The following is a 23,430-nucleotide window of genomic DNA, read 5'->3' on the forward strand; positions in this document are numbered from 1 at the left end:
TGTCATATTTCTGACATCAAAAGAAAGAAAAAGTGTCAATTAGCTTTTTCTATTTAAAGAGCCCCTTAATTCTCAAGGACTAGCTGTTTAAAAAGAGGAATAAATCTCTATCTTAGAAGGTCTTCACTTTTGCTTTTGAATTCTAAAATCATTTCATAGACCATCTATATATCTTCCCATATAATAAGAAATCTTGGGCCGAGTGTGGTGGCTCGCACCTGCAATCCCAGCACTTTGGGAGGCCAAGGCGGACGGATCACCTGAGGTCAGGAGTTCAAGACCAGCCTGGCCAACATGGTGAAACCCTGCCTCTACTAAAAATACAAAAATTAGCCTGGTGTGGTGGCACATGCCTATAATCCCAGCTATTCGGGAGGCTGAGGCAGGAGAATCACTTGAACCTGGGAGGCAGAGGTTGCAGTGAGTTGAGATCGCGCCATTGTACTCCAGCCTGGGTGACAGAACAAGACTCCATCTCAAAAGAAAGAAAAAGAAATCTTGGGAAAGCTGGATTTTTTTTTCATTTAAGTTTTTTTAAATTGTGGTAAAATACACATAACATAAAATTTACCATCTTCACCACTTTTAAGGATACTGCTTGGTAGTGTTAAGTGTATTTATACTGTTGTACAACCAATCTCCAGAATCTTTTCATCTTGCAAAACGGAATCTTGCAAAACCTGAAACTCTGTACTCATTGAACAAGGACCCTTTTTCATATTTTTTCCTACTTATTTATTTTAGAGACAGGTTCTCCCTCTGTTGCTCAGGCTGCTCTCGAACCTCTGGGCTCAAGTGATCCTGTTGCCTCAGCCTCTCAAAGTGCTGGGATTACAGGCATGAGCCACCATGCCTGGCCACCAAAAACCCTTCATTTCCCACTCTTTTCACAACCCTAGGCCCTGACAATCGCCACTCTACTTTCTGTGGGTTTGACTACTCATAGAAGGGAAATAATACAGTGTTTGTCCTTCTGTGATTGACTTATTTCACTTAGCACAATGTCCTCAAGCTTCACCCATGTTGTAGCACGTGTCAGAATTTCCTTCCTTTTTCCATTTGGTGGATTGGTATAAAACATTTTTCCTTCGTTTTTAAAAACTTTAATCTTTTAAAAATTTTTTACCTTCCATTCCACCTGTGAAAAAACTTTAATCTTTTAATGTGTTATTATAAAAACTAACTTTAACCTGTTTTTGTAAAAGTGAGAAGGAAGATAGAAATGCTCTGCTCTGAAAGCAAGAGAGTTTTTCTTAGTTAACAGTAACTATATACATGCATTACTTAACAATAGGGATACGTTCTGAGAAATGTGTCGTTAGGTGATTTCTTCTTTTTTGTTTTTGAGATGAGGTCTCGCTGTGTCACCCAGGCTGGAGTGTGGTGGTGCAAGCTCAGTGCAAACTCAACCTCACGGGTTCAAGCCGTCCTCCACCTCAGCCTCTTGAGTAGTTGGGATTACATGCCATCATGCCTGGCTAATGATTTCTTCATTGTGGAAACATTAGGGTGTACTTACACAAACCTAGAGGGTATAACCTACTACACCTAAGCTATGTAGTATGGCCTATTGCTATGGCCAAAGCTACAAACCTGTACAGCATGTTACTGTACTGAATACTGCAGGCAATTGAAACACAACGGTACATATTTGTGTATCTAAACATGAAAAGATACAGTAGAAATATGGTATTATAATCTTACGGGACCACCGTTATATGTCTGTCATTGACCAAGATGTCATTATGTGGTACATGACTATATATGTACACACATGCATACACACATAGAATGTGTGTATTAACAATATAATTGACACTATAGGATAATGAAGTAAAGAGATTCAGAGGCAAATTTTCAGGCATCGAATAATGCAAAGACTTACTGTTTGGAGAGGAGAGACACTAAAAAACCTGAAGCATTCCAGGATACACTGGTCCCATCACCTCCCCAAAAAAGCAGTATAAAGAGCATGCTTTCTTTTTTTTTTTTTTTTTTTTTTTTTGAGACGGAGTCTCGCTCTGTCGCCCAGGCTGGAGTGCAGTGGCGCAATCTCGGCTCACTGCAAGCTCCCCCTCCCGGGTTCACGCCATTCTCCTGCCTCAGCCTCTCCGAGTAGCTGGGACTACAGGCGCCCGCCACCACGCCCGGCTAATTTTTTCTATTTTTTAGTAGAGACGGGGTTTCACCATGGTCTCGATCTCCTGACCTCATGATCCGCCCGCCTCGGCCTCCCAAAGTGCTGGGATTACAAGCGTGAGCCACCGCGCCCGGCGCTTTCTTTGTCCATATATGCTAGACGGAGGGCAGAGGTCTCCTCAGTAGCCCTGTCCTACCCTTGGGACTTCCTTTCCTATCAAGACTATACAGAGAAGGGTGACCCCAGGGTTCCAACCCAGCTATCAAGGGACACTTTTGTTTTCACGATGATGACAAAACTTAACGGCAATTCATAACTTTACATATATTAGTCCCATTACCATGTCCAGGGTATGAAAGAGAAAATTCATCAGTTGCTCCGCTACAAATTATTAGATTGAACTCTTAAATTGCCAATGGTTTACTGTTTTGACCTACAAAACAGCCTTTTCAACCTAACAGAATCTTACCTCTTTTTTTCTCCATCTATCAGAGAATTAATGTAAATACATTCTTCTTTTATAACGAAAAGCATAACTTAGCAGTTAGGAGTATAGGCAACAGGTTCAAAAAGACCAGGATTTGAATCCTGGCTCGGTCTCTGTGTGTGAACTTGGGCAGTTTCTTAACCTTTCTGGGCCTCCCAGCCTGTAAAATGCAGGTAAGAACAATACCCCCCTCAGATGGTTGTGGTGGGATGGAAATGATATGAGATGCATAAAGTGTTTAGTACAATACCTGGCATGTAGTCAGCTCTCGATATCAGCTCTTAGTATTATCACAACAACAACAACAAAAATAACAAAAAGTTTCACAGATAATGAAACTTGATAGGGTGAGGTAACCGCATGGGATGATTAGACTCAGTTCCCCTCCTGTTAGTTGATTGGGATGAGGGATCCTGAAATCACGGCAAAGCACAGCAGGGACCATGACTCTTCCTGGCTAATTTCCAGGGCAGATCCAGGCCCCTCCTCCTTATCCCTGCTTGCCTTTCTGGAGTGCTGCATCCTCCAGAGATGGAAGGGCTGGCCATCGCATGTCAGTCTGATTTCTGTACTTCAGTGAGAGAACGCTGTGGAGTGGAAGGAATAAATGACCCTCAGTTGCAGTTTTCAAGTTCTCTGTCTCTCTGGAAATCAGCCGGCTCCCGCTTGCTCCATTTACTGTGTACCAGCCAATACAAAATGAAATGCTCATGTCGTAATTTAAATTACACATATCCCAGAGGAGCCCCATGCAAAGCGCACGTCGGTGTTTAACAATCTGCGAGCCCAATCTCGGAGACAGTTTAGAATACTCCACTCCTCACTGCTCAAAGGCTGCAGGCCTTCTCCAAGTCAGAGCTTGTCAACTTGGGACATGAAAGAGCTGCAGCACAGCAGAACAGCAGATCACATTCGGTGAGCTGCCCCACTTGCACTCGTATTTGTGCATTACGGGATCAGAGAGGCGGCATGCCACAGTGGGCGCAGGGGCGGTCTCGCTACATGGCCTGGGTTTGATTTGGCTTCACAACTTACTAGCTGTGTGACCCTTGGCAAGTCACCTGACCTTTCTCTGTCTCCATTTCCTTAGCTGTAAATTGGAGAACATAACAGACGCTGACTCATTACTGGTGTTGGAAGGATTACATGAATATATACAAAGCACTTAGGAAACATTAAGTCTAAGCATTTACTACTCTTGTTACTTCTTTTCATGTACATTGTTAAAAGGAGATAGATTAGTCAGATCCAGATGTATGTAATGTAATTTTAGAGGTCTTTTACTGTGGTGAAATATACATCAAATTTAACATTTTAAGCCTACTATTCAGTGGCATTAAGTGCATTCATACCATTGTGCAGCCACCACCACTATCCATCTCCGAAACTTTTTCATTATCCCAAACTGAAACTCTGTTCACATGTATTCCTCCTCATTGTGCCCTGCCCCCAGCACCTGGTAACCACTGTTCTACTTTCTGTCCCTATGAAGAAAGACATTTGATTATTCTAGGTACCTTATATAAGTGGAATCATACAGTATTTGTCCTTTGTAACTGGCTTATTTCACTTAGCATAATATCTTTAAGGTTCATCGATGTTGTAGCATGTTTCAGAATTTTACTCCTTAAGGCTGAATACTATTCCTTTGTATGTTTACATCCCATTTCATTTATTCATTCATGTTTCCATGGGCATTAGGGTTGATTACACATTTTTGCTACTGTGAATAATGCCGCTATGAACATTGGCAAACAAATATCTGTTTGTGGTGGACCAGATGAGGCAGATGTGGTGCATATATACCATAGAACACTATGCAGCCATAAAAAAGAATTAAGTAATGTCCTTTGCAGCAACATGGCTGCAGCTAGAGGCCATTATCCTAAATGAACTCATGCCGAAACAGAAAACCAAATACCATATGTTCTCACTTATAAGTGAGAGCTAAACATTGAGCACACATGAACACAAACATGGAACGATAGACACTGGGGACTACTTGACGGAGAGGGCATGGTAGGGGATTGAAACACTACCTGTTGGCTATTATGCACACTACTTGGGTGACAGAATCATTCATACACCAAACCTCAGGCATAGGCAATTTACCCATGTAACAAATCTGCACATGTAACCCCCTGCACCTAAAATAAAAGTTAAGCTGGGCGCAGTAGCTCATGCCTGTAATCCCAGCACTTTTGGAGGCCAAGGTGGATGGATCACTTGAACCCAGGAGTTCAAGACAAGCCTGGGCAAAATGGCGGAACCCTATCTCTACACAAAATACAAAAATTAGCTGTGCATAGAGGCATGCACCTGTAGTCCCAATTACTCGTTGCAGGTGGGTGGTGAGTGGGCGGGTGGCGGCGGTGGTACTGAGGTGGGAGGGTCACTTGAGGCCATGAGGTCAAGCCTGCAGTGAGTTGTGATTGCGTCACTTCACTCTAGCCTGGGTAACAGAGTGAGACCCTGTCTCAAAATACATAAATAAATAAAAGAAAAGTTATAAAACAAACAAATATCTGTTTGCATCTTTGCTTTCAACTTTTATTGATATATACCCAGACATGGAATTCCTAGATCATATGATAATTCTGTGTTTAATTTTCTTAGGAACTGCCATACTGTTTTCCACAGTGACTGTACTGTTTTACATTCCTACCAGCAACACACAAGGGTTCCAATTTCTCCACATTCTTGGGAACACTGTTTTTTATTCTTTTTTTTTTTTTAATAATAGCCATTCTAGTGGGTGTGAAGTGGCATCTTACTGTGGTTTGGATTTGCGTTTCCCTAATAATTAGTGATGGTGAGCATCTTTACAAGTGCTTATTGACCACTTGCATATCTTCTTTGATATAATGTAATTTTTAGATACACATTTCCTAATTGTTAACCTGAAATAATATTAATGAGACTTAATCAATCTATTAGAATGTACTGGCTTCTGCTATGTGACCGCCTAATACCCCATGTATACACCTGGCCTGGATACATAGCAATCCCAGCAGAGCAATGTCTTTTATTTTTTACTCAGCTAGTTATCATAGCCAAGGTTACAATGGCGAAGTCTCCCACGTAGAGGGAGTAGGATGGAGAATCTTCCAGATAGCCCAAAATTTGAAGTGGTTCTCTTCCTCCTGAAACTCTTCCAGCAGCCGCAGTGCTTGCAGAAGGCACTTGATGGCAGCTTTCAGGGGCATTTCCTGGCAGCTGTGGCAAGGATTTTGCAGAATTAGAATGGCATATATTATAACCAGAGCCATAAAAGTACAGTTCTTGGATACTCTGTACTTCAAATCTGCACTCTGAGCAATTTTAGACTCAGGAACCAAGGATTCCTTGCAATTAGGGTTCCCATTTTCAACAGCAGAAAGTAATGCAGTCATCACTTGGCACAGGATACATAGGCAAGTTTGAAGACAAGCAGAGAAGAGAATGGCCCAGAACCAAGGCAGATACTTCCCGTAGCCACAACTGCCTTAGGGTCTCACCGCTATCTGAAGGATACAGGGATCCCAGAGTAATTTATTCATAAATGCCTTCAAGTTAATCATCATATATGAATACACAGCCTACTATGTGCCAGACACTATTTTCGGCTCACATTGGTGAACAAAACAAAGTCCCTATTATCCTAGCACTTATATTTTATTGGTCAGTAGAAAATAAATGATCAAAAACATATTATTTGAGCTGGAGATAAGCTGGAGATTATTTGAGCTGATGGCTCACGCCTATAATCCCAGCACTTCAAGAGGCCAAGATGGGAGGATCCCTTGAGCCCAGGACTTTAAGACCAGCCTGGGCCACATGGTCAGACCCCATCTCTACAAAAATAAATAAATAAGAATAATTTTTTTTCAAAAAGAAAAGAGAAATGAGTCGCAATTAATTATGCCTGAAAATTATTATAACTCTATACACAGTATAGAGTTATACCTAAGCTATACCTGTACATAATTCACTCCATAGTATAGAGTCAGTCCTTTTAACTAACCTTCCTCTTGTCTTTCAAAGCCCTAAGTTAAGAATGTCTACAAGGACCAGGCACAGTGGCTCATGCCTGTAATCCTAGCACTTTGGGAGGCTGAGGCAGGTGGATCACCTGACGTCAGGAGTTTGAGACCAGCCTGGCCAACATGGCGAAACCCTGTCTTTACAAAAATACAAAAAATTAGCTAGGCCTGGTGGCACACACCTGTAATCCCAGCTGTTCGGGAGGCACAAGAATCGCTTGAACTTGGGAGGCTGAGGCTGTAGTGAGCCAAGATCACACCACTGCACTCCAGCCTGGGCAACAGAGCAAGACTCTTCCCAAAAAAATGTCTAGAAGGATTATTAAAAGTACTTATCTGAACCTGAGAGCACCAGCCTATGCCCAGAGTGTGTGCACCAAGCAAGCAGCCCTCCCAGAATGGAGCCTGATGAGAAAAATAATGAAATAGAAGAGGCACCGTTATATGAAAAAGGAAGAGGTTGAAGGGAAAAAAAAAAAAAGCCAGAGAACAAGAAGACAATCCACACACTGGGAGAAAGTGTTTGCAAAAAGTACACCTGGTGAAGGATTATTATCCAAAATATACAGAGAACTCTTAAAACTCAACAATAAGAAAACAAAAAATCTGATTTAAAAATGAGCAAAAAACCTAAACAGATACCCCACCAAAGAAGATATATAGATGCCGAGTAAACATATGAAAAGATGCTCAACATCCTATGTCATTAGGGAATTGCAAATTAAAACAATGAGATAACACTATGTACCTATTAGAGTGGCCAAAATCCAAAACACTGACAACACCAAGTGCTGATGAGGTTGTGGAGCAACAGGAACTCCCATTCATTGCTGATGAAAATGCAAAAGAGTACAGCCACTTTGAAAAGCAGTTTGGCAGTTTCTTACAGAAGTAAACATACTCTTACCATACATTCTTCAGTATTAACCCAAATGAATTGAAAGCTTACGTCCACACAAAAACATGCACAGGGATGTTCATAGCAACTTTATTCATAATTGCCGAAACTTGGACCCAACCAAGATGTTTTTCAGTAAGTGGGTGGATAAACAAACAGTGATACATCCAGGCAATGGAATATTATCTAGCACTAGAAAGAAATGAGCTATCGAGCCATGGAACAGCATGGAGGAAACTTAAATGCATACTACTAAGTGAAAGAAGCCAATTTGAAAAGGCAATATACTGTATGATTCCAACAACATGACCTTCTGGAAAAGGCAAAACTATGGAGACAGTGAAGAGATTAGTGGTTTTCAGGGGTTAGGAGGAAGGAAGGAATGAATAGGCAGAGCACAAAGGATTTTTAGGGCAGTGAACCTATTCTGCATGATACTATCATAGTAGATACATGTCATTATACATTTTTCAAAGCCCAAGGAATGTGCAACACCAGGAGTGAACCCTAAGGTAAACTATGGACTCTGGGTTGTAAGGATGTGTTGATGTAAGTTTATCAATTGTAACAAATGTACCACTCTGGTGATGGGATTGATAGTTGATAGTAGAGGTGTGTGTGTGTGTGTGTGTGTGTGTGTGTGTGTGTGTAGGGGGATAGGGGTACCTAGGAATTCCGTGCACTCTTGCACAACTTTGCTGTGAGCATAAAGCTGCTCTAAAAAAAGTAAAGTGTATTAATTAAAAAACAAAAGCAAAATAAAGCCACAGTGCCTGAATTCCTGGCCAGCATTTAAAGAGATTATGGGGATTAACTAAATTCCACAGGTAGAACATTTGAGCCTTTCAGAGAAAATCACTCCTGGATACGCTGATGAGGAACTCAGCGAGAGAGGCAATGACCATGTGGTGGAGCTGTTAGTAGTGGTGATCACGCAATAACTGACATCCATCACCACTCGCTGTGCAGCAGGCACTGCCCTAAACGCTTTGCACTGAGTCGTCACCAACAACCCAAAGAGCCAGAGACTTACACAGCAATCCTCTAAAGTAAAGCTTCACTTTAAAACGTGCTGAAATTAAGAAACACACTGCAGGCTGGGCACAGTGGCTCACGCCTGTAATCCCAGCAATTTGGGAGGCCAAAGCAGGCGGATCACCCAAGGTCAGGAATTTGAAACCAGCCTGGCCAACATGGAGAAACCCCCGTCTCTACGAAAAATATAAAATTAGCTGGGAGTGGTGGCGCATGCCTGGAATCCCAGCTACTTGTGAGGCTGAGACAGGAGAATCGCTTGAACCTGGGAGGCAGAGGCTGCAGTGAGCCGAGATTGCTCTATTGCACTCCAGCCTGGGCAACAAGAGCAAAACTCTGTCTCGAAAAAGAAAAAGAAAAAGAAACACACTGCATTGGTGAGGATGTGGGGAAACCAGCAGTACCATACCTACTTGGTAAGTGGGTAAATTCACAGCACCATCTTCTCAGAAGGCTGTCTGGCAATATCGAATCAACTTTTCACACCCTTTGACCCACCAATTCTAGCTCTAAGTATCTTTTTTTTTTCTTTTTTTTGAGATGGATTCTCGCTCTGTCGCCAGGCTGGAGTGCCATGGTGCAATCTCGGCTCACTGCAACCTCCACCTCCCAGGTTCAAGCGATTCTCCTGTCTCAGCCTCCTGAGTAGCTGGGATTACAGGTGCCCGCCACCATGCCCAGCTACTTTTTGTATTTTTAGTAGAGACAGGGTTTCACCAAGTTGCCCAGGATGGTCTTGATCTCTTGACCTCGTGATCCACCCACCTCGGCCTCCCAAAGCACTGGTATTACAGGTGTGAGCCACCGTGCCTGGCCTAGCTCTAAGTATCTTATGGATATACTAACACCTAATTACAAAGGATTTATTTACAAAGATATTCATTGTAGCACTGATTATAGTAGACAAAAACTATACAAACTTAATCAGAATTGCTAAAATAAAACCAACTGATAATACCAAATGCTGGCAAGCATGCATATATTGCTGGTAGAGAAACAAAGTGGTATAGCCACTTTGGAAAACAGTTTGGGAATTGCTTATTAAATTGAACATACACTTACCATACTACCCAGCAATCCCACTCTGAGAAATAAAAACTTTGTTTACCCAAGAGAAATGAAACTTATGTCTACCCAAAAGCCAGTGCCCAATAATAACAGATTTATTTATAATCCTTTGTAACCTGGAACAACCTAATGTCTTACAATTGGCAAATGGATAACTAAACTGTAGTGCAATGGAATTTGTGCAATAATAGAGTAATAAGAAACAGCCAAACACTGGTACACACAACAACATGGATAAATATCTGATGCATTGTGCTCAGTGAAAGAAACCGGACTCAAAAGGCTACATCCTGTATGATTCTATTGATATGACCTTTTGAAAAAGGCAAATTACAGGGACAGAAAACTGATGCATGGGATACTCAGGGCAGTGGGGAGGAAGTGCGATCCATGGTGTTTGCCAGAGGCTAGGGATGAGTGAAGGGGTCTGTCTACACAGGTGCATTAGGGAGATTTCTGGAGTGATGGAAATGTTCTGCATCTTGACTGTGGTTACGTGACTATACAAGTGTACCAAAATTCATTCATGGAGCTGTTCGCTTAGAAGGGTGAACCTTACTACATGTATACCTCAATAAACTTGACTTAAAAAAATATCATCAATAAGATGACTGGTTAAATAAATTCGAATACAGGCTGGGTGCGGTGGCTCACGCCTGTAATCGCAGCACTTTGGGAGCCTGAGGCAGGTGGATCATTAACAGCTTAAAGAAAGGGTACATTCTTAATACTAAGAATGTACATGTGTGCCGGGTGTGATGGCTCACACCTATAATCCCAGCACTTTGGGAGACTGAGGCAGGCAGATCTCTTGAGGTCAGAAGTTTGAGACCAGCCTGGCCAACATGGTGAAAACCCATCTCTGCTAAAACTATAAAAATTAGCCAGGCGTGGTGGCAGGTGCCTGTAATCCCAGCTATTTGGGAGGCTGAGGCACAAGAATCGCTTGAACCTGGGAGGCAGAGGTTGCAGTGAGCCGAGATAGCACGACTGCACTCTAGCCTGGGCAACAGAGGGAGACTCCATCTCAGAAAAAAAAAAAAAAAATATATATATATATATATATATTTATATATATATATATAAATATATATATAAATATATATATAAATATATATATATAAATATATATATATATAAATATATATAAATATATATACAAATATATATATAAATATATAAATATATATATACAAATATATATATAAATATATATATATATATATATACATGTGGGTGATGTGGGTGAGTGTCAACTTGATGGGATTGACGGACACAAAGTATTGATCCTGGGTGTGTCTGTGAGGGTGTTGCCAAAGGAGATTAATATTTGAGTCAGTGGGCTGGGAAAGGTAGACCCACCCTTAATCTAGGTGGGCACGATCTAATCAGCTGCCAGAGCAGCTGGAATATAAGCAGGCAGAAAAATGTGAAAAGACTGGCCTAGCCTCCCAGCCTACATCTTTCTCCCGTGCTGGTTGCTTCCTGCCCTCGAACATTGGACTCCAAGTTCTTCAGTTTTGGAACTTAGACTGGCTCTCCTCACTCCTCGGCCTGCAGATGGCCTATTGAAGGACCTTGTGAGTTAATACTTAATAAACTCCCATATATATTCCATTAGTTCTGTCCCTCTAAAGAACCCTGACTAATACAATGTGGTATCTCTGAAAAGATATACATGAAAGTAGAAGCAAAAGTTCCCTCTGCCAGGGAGGACTGGAGGACTAGAGGTCAGTGGTCAGAGAGAGACTTCTCAATCCATAGACTCATTTCTATTTAAATGTCTAATTATGTATATGCATTACTGTGCACGACAGTTGTATGCAGGTGCAGCCTGATGGCGTCTCCTCTTGACCACCCTGAGCATCTCCGAGCCGATGTCCTCAGGCCTGTCTGGTGCATACTCTATCGTCTGCTTGTAGGAGTCCTCTCAGGCAGGCAGGAATAGGCACAATATTGGAAATGAGAAGAAGATAGCATCTCCTTGACCAACAAGTAATGGGAGCCAGTAGATAATCCCTGTCTCAAGTGGACGTTTCAGAAGCATTTTCTACATAATTCCTTAGAGACCCTCCAGTAGTATTGAGCCCCAGTTGCCCAGAGTGGTAACTGGTTTTGCTTCCATTCCCATTTCACTCATTGCAGTTTCCCCACTCCAGTTTCCTGAAATTTTTCCCCAAATAAATGACTTGCACCAAAAAAAAAATAACAATAATGAAAATAAAATTAAAAAAATAAAAGTGTTTGCATGGTATAATTCTATGTTATAAAATTATGATTCTAATTAATGATAGTGCATATAGAAGAAATAATTAATGGATGAGGCCGTCTCACCCTGTGGTTCAGAATAAAAGCTCTGAAGTCAGAAGTCTGAAGGCCGGTTTGCATCTTAGCTCTGCCATCTTCCAACTGCACTTGGCAAGTTAATCCCTCCAAGCTTTCATTCCTTTTTCTATAAAATGGGATGAATAATAATATTTTCCCCATTGTCTGAGATTGTCTGGGGGTTAAATCAGATAATGCATATCAATCACTAAATGCTCGATACAAACATATACAAACATTAGTTAATATTATTTTTCATCCAGGTGCAGTGGCTCATGCCTGTAATCCTAACACTTTGAGAGGCCAAGTCTGGGGATTCACTTAGGCAAGGAGTTTGAGACAAGCCTGGGCAACATCATGAGACCCCATCTCTACAAAGAATAAAACAAAACCAAACAAAACAAAATAGCTGGCCTGTGGTCCCAGCACTTTGGGAGGCTAAGGGGGGAGGATTGCTTGAGTCCAGGGGAGGTGGAGGCTGCAGTGAGCCATGACTGTACCACTGTACTCCAGCCTGAGAGACAGATTGAGACCCTGTCTCTAAAATATATATATGTATGTATATGTATATAATTTTTCATTCTGTGATAGTAATCATTAAGGAAGTTATATATTTTTGTAATACATAAATTTTACATCATGAACATGTGTTTCTTTTATAATTTAAAACAAGTTGAAACAAAACATAAGGCCTATGCAGGCTGTTTTCCTGTCTGTTCTAACCCTTGCTGCTCGAAAAAGTGTTCTGCTGAGGAGGCAGCAGCTTCACCTGGGAGCTTGTTAGAACTGCAGAGCCTGGGGCCAAGCCTAGGCTGCATGCGAACAGGCCCAGGTGATTTCGTGCATGACCGTGTCTGAAGGACCCTCTCTACAGCCTGTCTGTGACCACAAAAAAACTCAAACTGTGTTTTTGTTGTGTGGAACTCACATTATCTTAAGAAGTATTTGAGACAAAATAACACCTTATTTTCAGCTTTTTCTTTTTTTTTTAACATTAGGGCTCCATTTAGTCTTCAAATAAAATGTTGAACTCAATAAGTTAGAAATTAGAAAAGTTATCACTGTTTAGACCTGTATTCTGCAATTCTCAATGGATACTGTCTTTCCAAAATTTTATTTTTTGACTGAATTAATCTTTAAGAAACTCTAAAATGTGCTTCAATGGATGATCATCTTAAGATCATTGTGTAGAACTTCTTGGAATTTAAATATTCTTGAAAGTCAACAGTGATCTTAATAAAACTTTTCTTTCCTTGTTACATAAGGTTGTGCTTAACACAGAATGCATGATATTTTTGTTTTTAAAATGCACTTAAATGCATATGTATGTGTGTGTGGATATATTTTGTAGGCCATACAAAAAAGTCTTGCAAGATATGTGTTTTAAAGTTGGTCCCCAAATTCTTTGATATTTCTCCCCTTGAATGGTGAGGCCTATGTCTGTCCCCTTCCCGTTGCATCTGAGCAAGCTTGTAACCACTTTGACCAATAGAGTGAAACAGAGTAACACTATGCGGATCTCAAAGTTAATTCATAAAAAATCATGCAGCTTCTGCCTGATTCTCTTGGAAGACTCACTCTCTGGAAGTTTCCTCTTGGGACAATTCTCAGAACCTAGCCACCATACTATGAGAAGTTCAAATCACATAGAGAGGCTAAATGTAGATGGTCCAGATTCCAGTCAACCAACCCAACTGAAACCAGCCTTCAGGTCATTCCAGCCCAGTCAGCAGACATTTGAGTGAGGATGCTACCAGGTGACCCCAGTCCCCAGCTGGTGAGTCACCAGCAAGTCTTTTCCCAGCTGAGGCCCCCAATATCTTGAAGCAGAGACAAACCATTTCACAACTCTGTATCTGAATTCCTGACCCACAGAATCTGCACACATCACAAAACGTTTTATACCACTAAGTTTGTGGTGGTATGTTACACAGTATATTGGTCAGTTCTCACACTGCTATAAAGAAATACCTGAGGCGGAGGCAGGCAGATTACTTGAGGTCAGGAGTTCCAGACCAGCCTGGCCAACATGGTGAAGCCCTGTCTCTACAAAAAATACAAAAATTAGCTGGGCGTGGTGGCACACACCTGTAGTCCCAGCTACTCAGGAGGCTGAGGCACGAGAATTGCTTGAACCCAGGAGGCAGAGGTTGCAGTGAGCCGAGATTGTGCCACTGCACTTGAGCCTGGGCGACAGAGCCAGACTCCGTCTCAAAAAAAAAAAAAGAAAGAAAACTTTAAAGAAAAAAAAAAAGAAATACTTGAGACTGGGTAATTTATGAAGAAAAGAGGTTTAATTGGCTCACAATTCTGCAGGCTGTACAGGAAGCATAGCCGGGTTCTGCTTCTGGGAAGGTGTCAGGAAACCTACAATCATAGCTGAAAACAAAGGGGAAGCAGGCTCGTCTTACATGCCTGGAGCAGGAGGAAGAGAGCGAGGAAGAGAGGTACGACACACTTTTAAACAGCCAGATCTCATGAGAACTCACTCACTATGGTGACACAGTACTAAAGGAAAAATCCGCCCCCATGATCTAAACACTTCCTACCAGGCCCTACCTCCAACACTGGGGATTACAATTTGACATGAGATTTGGGCAGGGACACAGATCCAAACCATATCACACAATGAGTCATTATACACAAAATGAACCACTAAACAACAGATAACTAAACACCAATGTAGTAATAATAGGATTCAAAAAAATTTTATTTATATTTTCTAATTTCTCTGTAATAAATAAATATAATACACAGGCCAAACAATGTTTTGCAAAGAATTTCAAGAAGAATTACAGAAATATTCTTAGGCTTACTGTCTCCTGAACTGCTTCCCCACTCCCTGTCCAAGTTCTCTAACCAAGTTCTGAAACTCCAAACTAAGAATGGAAAAATGCAAAGTCCAATCCGTAGATTGCATAAATGAGCATGAAAGCTGTACTTTTCACCCACAAAACATTGATGTACTTTGATTTCAGACCCCAAATGACAAAATTTATTTTTTCACAAGTTTTTAAAAATGCTTATGAGCTATTGAGATGAGTGACTGCTACTACTTATACAGCAAGAAGATTACAAAGGTACATTTGGCACAGAAAATGCCACCAATTAATTATACAAACAAGTTGGAACAAGCTCAAATTATGTGAAGAATGTGTACAAGCTCATAAACTGACTTTAATTACTATCCAAACTGTCCCAAGGGTGGAATTAGTGTATCAGGTTTGGAGCAAGAGCTTGGTAGGATTTTTTTCTATTTAAAAATAAGTTACACTTGCTAAGTATGTAGCAATTTAAAGATTACTTTCACATGTGCTATCACATTTATGCCTCACAACAACTCCCAGGTGCATGTATTATAAGTGATATTTTAGAGACTTTCAGAAACTGAGAATTGCTCAAGGTCATATAGCAAGTGAATAGCAAAAGACATCAAATTCAAGTAATTTGACTTGAAGGAGGAAAAATGCTTTTCATCAGATTCTCATGTAAGCTCATTCTCCAGATGTAAAAATTTGCCCAAAGTGGAAGGGAATGTTTCCTGCTCCCCACTTGTGTGGGCTGAAATTAAAAAGTCATGTATTCTATTTCAGTCAGGCTCTCAGTCACAAGCAGCAGAAAACTACTCAGGCTGATTTAAGCAGGAGAGGAAATCTATTGAAAATACATTGGGCATCTGATGGAATCTTTGGAAGGCCATGAACCACAGGAACTAATTTCAGATTTGTGCAGGGAAGATGCCATTGGTGCTGTCACTGGGCACAGCCAACTTGCTTCCCCACCCACTGACATTGGACTTTGGACATTGCTGCTGAAGACACTGCTTCTGTGCCTCCAAACAGCTACCAGACAGGATTCTTCTGGGCTCCTTCTTTGCATCGTTATTTTCATCTCAAAATCGAGGGCATGTGCTCTGATTGATAGGCATTGTGCCTCTGCATTGGCTGCAAGAGAGACTTGGAATCACCTGCACACACACCTATACCCATGCACTTTCTTTTTTTTTTTTTTAAAGGGTGCCTAGCTTAATTCCCAACCTCCCTTGCAGTTATGTGAATCAGTTAGCTTTTGCTACATAACAAATAACCCAAAGACTTGGTGGTCTAAAGCAATAATGTGGCATACATGAAGATGCCCCACTCAGATCCTTCTTCAAGAGAGGACTCACTGCTGGACAGTGAGAAGTGTAATTAGCTGACAGCTTTCAAACTGAAGTCATTCTCATCTCTGGGTAACCCCTAGCCCATGACTGAGCAAGGCAGTGGTGCAAAGGCCTAGCCATTTCTGTCCAATGCAGGACTCCTTGATGGGGTTCAGAACATACTGTCACAAAATAGGGCACTTTGGCATTTGAGAAAATCACGGAAGCAGAAAGGGCTCTCTGATCTTCTCCCACCCTTCTTGCCTGAAGCAGGCCATAAAAGAATTATCTGACCTTCCTCTGATGCAGGTCATAAGACTCTCATTCTAGAGGCACTCTGCCAGGCTGGGTGCTGCAGCTCATGCCTGTAATCTCAGCACTTCGGGAGGCCAAGGTGGGCCAATTACTGGAGGGCAGGAGTTTAAGACTAGCCTGGCCAACATGGCAAAACCCCATCTCTACTAAAAATACAAAAATTAGCCAGGCGTGGCGGCGTGCTCCTGTGGTCCCAGCTACTCACAAGTCTGAGGCAGGAGAATGGCTTGAACCCAGGAGGCAGAGGATGTGGTGAGCCGAGATTGCACCACTGCACTCCAGCCTGGGCGACAGAATGAGACTCTGTCTCAAAAAAAAAAAAAAAAAAAAAAAGTCACAGAGACACCCTCCCTATACCTAGAGGAAAGGAATATCATTATCTCTGAAGACACAGGAACACAGAAGAATCTGAACAAACAGTTCTCGCTAAGTTACCCCCAGTTTATCACCTTTACATCATATGCCCTTTGTCTAATCATACTTCTCCACAACTCTCCACTTCATCAAACTTAGCATTAAAATACATACGTTTCCCTGTTTCTTTAGGCCTTCATTTTCAAAAGTTTGAGTGCCACATAAAACTCATATTAAATAAATTTATATGCCTTTCTCTTTTTAATCTGTCTTTTGTTATAGGTTTGTAAACCAAAGAGTTTCTGAGACAAGTCTTAATCAATTTAGGAAGTTTATTTTGCCAAGGTTAAGGACATGCCCGTGACGCAGCTTCAGGAGGCCCTGATGACATGTGCCCAAGGTGGTGGGGGCACAACTTGGTTTTATACGTTTTAGGGAGACATAAGACATCATTCAATATATATAAGATGTACAGTGGTTCGAACTGGAAAGGCAGAACAACTTGAAGTGGGGATGGGACTTCCAGATCATAGGTAGGTAACAGACAAATGGTTGCATTATTTTGAGTTTCTGAATAGCCTTTCCAAAGGAGACAGTCAGATAGGCATTTATGTCAGTAAAGAATGACTTTGAGTCCGTCTGTCCTTTGCCCAGAAGGAAATTCTTTATGAGGGAGGTATGTAGCTTTTAAATCTTAGTAGCTATCTTTTTTAAAAATAGAATGGAAGGCAGGTTTGCCCTAAGCAGTTCCCAAGTTGGCTTTTCCCTTTGGCTTAATGATTTTGGGGTCCCAAGATTTATGTTCCTTTCACAGATGTCTCAGCCATGAACCTAGCAATGGAAAAGAGAGATATTACTTTTCTCCCCTACATCATCTAATGGGCAATTTTTATTTTGAAACTTTTGTTGGACTGACAGACACTTGTCAAGAACATGATGGCTCCCCTAGCCAAGCCTTGCTTCCTTCCTGTCCCCTTTCACAGCTATTTTGCATTCCTAACTCCATCTCAGCATCTATAATACCTCCCAGGTAACCCAATTTGCAACAGATAACCACTTATTTAGTTCACAACTCTATGGGTCATCGGTTTGGGCCAGGGTCTCAGCTGGGATGACTGATCTCTGCCCCACATGGTGCCTCATCCTCCAGCAGGCTAGTTGGACTTGTTTTCTTGTTCACATGACCCCTGAAGAGAATTCCAAAAGAGAAAGTGGAATGGCTCTTAAAGTCTAGGCTCTGAACTGCCACATCACTTCTGCCACACTCTACTTACAAAAAATAAATATTGGCAGGTTCTAAAGGAGAAGAAATAGACTCTACCTCCTTAGTAGGAGAAGCTGCAAAATCACATTGAAAAGGGCTTGGATACGGGGTAAAGTGAAGGATTGTGGCCAATTTGCAAACTACCACTTTATGGGCAGTCATGTGATTAAGTTGTCAACAGTGAAACTGAAGCGGTGTCATTCGTCTGGGGTAATACCCAAGGTTTGTTGCCTCACGCCAAAGAAATCAAGGAGACAAGACACACAAGGAATGAGTTTAAGAGCGGAGGTTTAATATGTGAGAGAAAGAGAAGGGCTGTGTCTCCTGTGGAGAGAGAGGGGCTCCCGAATGGGTCTTTCGGTTTCATGGTGAAATGCATGGGGTTTTATAAATGAGCTTGAGGAGGCGGTGTCTGATTTACATATGGCCCAAAGATTGGTTGGACCACGTGTGTCATTTACATAGCACGGGAAGAAGCTGGCCACCCCACCTTAATCTTTTATGATGCAGATGGATTTTCTACCTGGCTGGGTTTTGTTGCCTGTTTACTGTACACGTGGTTGACTAAAGGGAAAATGGAGCCTCCATATTGAACATGTCTGGCCTCCAGGTAGCCTTTTCCTATTAGTGCAGCTGCCGGCATTCACCCATGCGAGCTTCCAGCTTGCTTATCTAGGTCTGCAGCTTGATTTTACAGGCTGCTCTTTGCTAGAAAAGAAATGATTTGGAGGCTGCTTTTTGTTAAAAGGGAAGCTTTACTGAGGACTCTCTTATCCTCACTAACTGCCTAAATAATTTCTTTTTAGCTCCTATATCAAAATGTCAGCATGTTATAGGTGTTTAAACTAGAGCAACTCCATCTTGAATAGAGGCTGGATAAAATAAGCCTGATACCTACAGGGCTGCATTCCCAGACGGTTAGGCATTCTAAGTCACAGGAGGAAATAAGAGGTTGGCACAAGATACGCGTAATAAAGACCTTGCCGATAAAACAGGTGCAGTAAAGAAGCCGGCCAAAACCCACCAAAACCAAGATGGTGAAGACAGTGACCTTTGGTTGCTTTCACTGCTACACTCCGACCAACACCATGACAGTTTAGAAATGCCACGGCAATGTCAGAAGCTACTCTATATGGTCTAAAAAGGGGAGGAATGAATAATCGACCTCTTGTTTAGCATATCATAAAGAAATAATCATAAAAATGGGCAACCAGCAGCCCTCAGGGCTGCTCTGTCTATGGAGTAGCCATTCTTTTTATTTTTTTACTTTCTTAATAAACTTGCTTTCACTTTACAGACTTGCCCTGAATTCTTTCTTGGGCGAGATCCACGAACCGTCTCTTGGGGTCTGGATTGGGACCCCTTTCCGGTAACAAGCAGAAGTGAAATGTGCACTTATGAGCCTGGATCTTCAGACACAGAGCTCTGCCTCCTTCACACTCTCTTTTCCCTTCCCTCCGTCTAAAATCCATATACTTTTATCATATTATGCAGATAATGACAATGCACAGCTACACTTTAGAAATAACCTGGGTTGTTGAATAACAAGAGAACAGAGCTGCCCTGCTGGCCAGGATTATTTATATCTTAGCTGTTGTGAAGGGGGTGGGGAGAGAGAGAGAGACAGACAGAGACAGAGAGAGAGCATCTTTTTCCTTTAAATCACTGCATTTTGGGACTCTGTTATACTAGCTCGGCATTACCCTAACTAATGCATATGAAAATGGATGTAGGTACTGAAATGGTGATGGAGGGGTGCGGTGGGTGGAAGTAAAAATGTTTAAAGAGGAGTTTTAGAGAAACTTGCTTATATGATATATAATGCAATATTCTTATTTTTTCCTGAGTAACCTCCAGTAATAAGTCTTCATTACTTCTCAATGCATATTTTGGCTTTTATTTTTCCCAAAAATGTCAATAGACTGAGCTCAATCTTATATAAGCATACAGTAATTTAACAAGGTCTACTTGCATGTGGGTTACAGAATTATTACTCCATTTTTAGACAGGAAACTGAAGTTATATAGCAAATAACTGATGAAAACAGTATTTCAATCCTGACTTATCAGACTCTAAAGCCATTTCCCACCTAAATAGTTATTAGGTTTATTTTTCCCTCGAAACATGTGAGTATAGTAGAGATTTTATTCTCTGTGTTGTCATCTTTAAAGTAGGGAAACCCCACTCTATCCAATGGCAGGTGATGGTCCACAGGGATGCAGTACAGAATGTGGCCAAGACTCTAAGACTAATGTTCTCTTTGGAGAAAGACAAGTGAGAAACTTCAGCCAAGTCATCCTCTTGCCAAAATTACTCCTTGGATAAAATTGTGACTCATTTGGAATCTTTATTAATTAATTTGATGAGGGAACAGCTGGGCTGATATCATCTATGCAGAATGATGAAAGTGGCTCATACTTCATCCAGAAATCAAAGAAGGAATGAAAACAGGTTTAAAATTGGCAAAACACTGCAGCACTCTCGGACTGGCCCCAGGGGCTTCATTTCTGGCCAAAGTTGTAACACAATTAACAGTATTTGCATATCCCTTTGAAAAATATATATGCAAACTTGGTGCAATGGTTCACACCTGTAATCCAAGCAGTTTGGGAGGCCAAGGTGGGCAGATCACCTGAGGTCAGGAGTTTGAGACCAGCCTGGCCAACATGGTGAAACCCCATCTCTACTAAAAATACAAAAATTAGCTGGGTGTGGTGGTGCACGCCTGTAATCTCAGCTACACAGGAGGCTGAGACAGGAGAATCACTGACGGAGGCTGCAGTGAGCCGAGATCCTGCCACTGCACTTCAGCCTGGATAACAGAGCGAGACTCAGTCTAAACAAACAAACAAATATATATATATACACACACAAACACAAAAGAGTCTATTAAAAAAATAACATTTTATAACTGTATTACTTGACTGAGATTTTAGTACTTTATAATTTTCTGCAACTGAGCAGAAAGGGGAAAAAATCTAATGCTTGATACTACATTTTGCTTTCCAGTTCCAAATAACAGTTTTAAATCTCAGAGCTTAAACAGCAACATATTAAAAAAGAAATTTATATACATAATTAACTGTAAAACTGATTACACTTGCCTGAGTATACACTTGATTAGTCTAGTATTCTTCAAGTATAAGTTTCCAAATAATAATACATTTGGCGAATTGAAAAAGAAATTAATAATGATACGAAATTTACTGACAGCTAAATTAAAATAAGATTTTGCAAACGGCCTCATATAATTCAAATATATTCCCAGAAGTAATTTTTTGTATATTTCATGCAAAATATTTCAAGTAATAATGCTGCCAGAATTATTTCTCATAGGGCAAATACTGAAGTTAGTATTGACAAAAACTTGAAGCTGGGTGAAGCCTTGCACAGTATCTAGTCCATCTTATCATATTAATGACAAAGAAACTGAAACCCAGGAAAAATTATTAATAAGCCTGCTAAAGCGAACTAAATATGGCCTGAGAAGAACTCCGTACTTTTATATTTGAGTCCTTGTAGACAAAGAGTAACCTAGCTTAATAGGCAGACAAGATTGAAAACCCAACTTAGCAGTATACGCTTGTAACAATACCTGAGTCTTGGCCAATCGCAGCACCTGTACTTCAACCACTCATACACTGCTGAGTGTTCAAACTGTGTTCAAATAAGGCAAACACCAAGCTGTAAACAATCCAGCTGTTTCTGTACCTTACTTCCGATTTTTGTCAGTTTCCTTTTTCTTATCTATAAATTTGTTCTGACCACGAGGCATCCCTGGTTTCTGTCTAAATCTGCTGTGATTCTGGGGGCTGCCCGATTCGCAAATTGTTTGTTGCTCAATCAAACTCCTTTAAATTTAATTCAACTGAAGTTTTAACAATTCCAACATCATCATTATTTTTTGCCAACCCTTATAATTGATCCCTCTATCTTTAGTCCTTTTATTTATTTCCTTACTCAATTACCGAAATAAAGAGGACAAATGAACTCTGGAGGCAGAAATAGTCTCAGAATCATAATTAAAACCATTTCCCTTTTATAGTACTAAATGCCCATAAGAGAAAGCAGGAAAGATCTAAAATTGACACCCTAACATCACAATTAAAAGAACTAGAGAAGCAAGAGCAAACACATTCAAAAGCTAGCAGAAGGCAACAAATAACTAAGATCAGAGCAGAACTGAAGGAGATAGAGACACAAAAAAACCCTTCAAAAAATCAATGAATCCAGGAGCTGGTTTTTTGAAAAGATCAACAAAATAGATAGACTGCTAGCAAGACTAATAAAGAAGAAAAGAGAGAAGAATCAAATAGACGCAATAAAAGATGAGAAAGGGGATATCACCACCGATCCCACAGAAATACAAACTACCATCAGAATACTATAAACACCTCTACGCAAATAAACTAGAAAATCTAGAAGACGTGGATAAATTCCTGGACACATACACCCTCCCAAGACTAAACCAGGAAGAAGTTGAACCTCTGAATAGACCAATAATAGGCTCTGAAATTGAGGCAATAATTAATAGCCTACCAACCAAAAAAAGTCTAAGATCAGACGGATTCACAGCCAAATTCTACCAGAGGTACAAAGAGGAGCTGGTACCATTCCTTCTGAAACTATTCCAGTCAATAGAAAAAGAGGGAATCCTCCCTAACTCATTTTATGAGGCCAGCATCATCCTGATACCAAAGCCTGGCAGGGACACAACAAAAAAAAAGAAGATTTTAGGCCAATATCCCTGATGAACATCAATGCAAAAATCCTCAATAAAATACTGGCAAACCAAATCCAGCAGCAGATCAAAAAGCTTATCCACCACAATCAAGTGGCTTCATCCCTGGGATGCAAGGCTGGTTCAACATACGTAAATCAATAAACATAATCCACCACATAAAAAGAACCAACGATGAAAACCACATGATTATCTCAATAGATGCAGAAAATGCCTTCGACAAAATTCAACAACCCTTCATGCTAAAAACTCTCAATAAACTAGGTATTGATGGAACATACCTCAAAATAATAAGAGCTATTTATGACAAACCCACAGCCAATATCATACTGAATGGGCAAAAACTGGAAGCATTCCCTTTGAAAACCAGCACAGAACGAGGATGCCCTCTCTCACCACCCCTATTCAACATAGTGTTGGAAGTTCTGGCTAGGGCAATCAGGCAAGAGAAAGAAATAAATGTTATTCAGCTGGGAAATGAGGAAGTCAAATTGTCTATGTTTGCAGATGACATGATTGCATATTTAGAAAACCCCATCATCTCAGCCCAAAATCTCCTTAAGCTGATAAGCAACTTTAGCAAAGTCTCAGGATACAAAATCAATGTGCAAAAATCACAAGCATTCCTACACACCAATAG

This window comes from Symphalangus syndactylus, chromosome 8 (genome assembly GCF_028878055.3).
Source record: "Symphalangus syndactylus isolate Jambi chromosome 8, NHGRI_mSymSyn1-v2.1_pri, whole genome shotgun sequence".
NCBI classification, from domain to species: Eukaryota; Metazoa; Chordata; class Mammalia; order Primates; family Hylobatidae; genus Symphalangus; species Symphalangus syndactylus.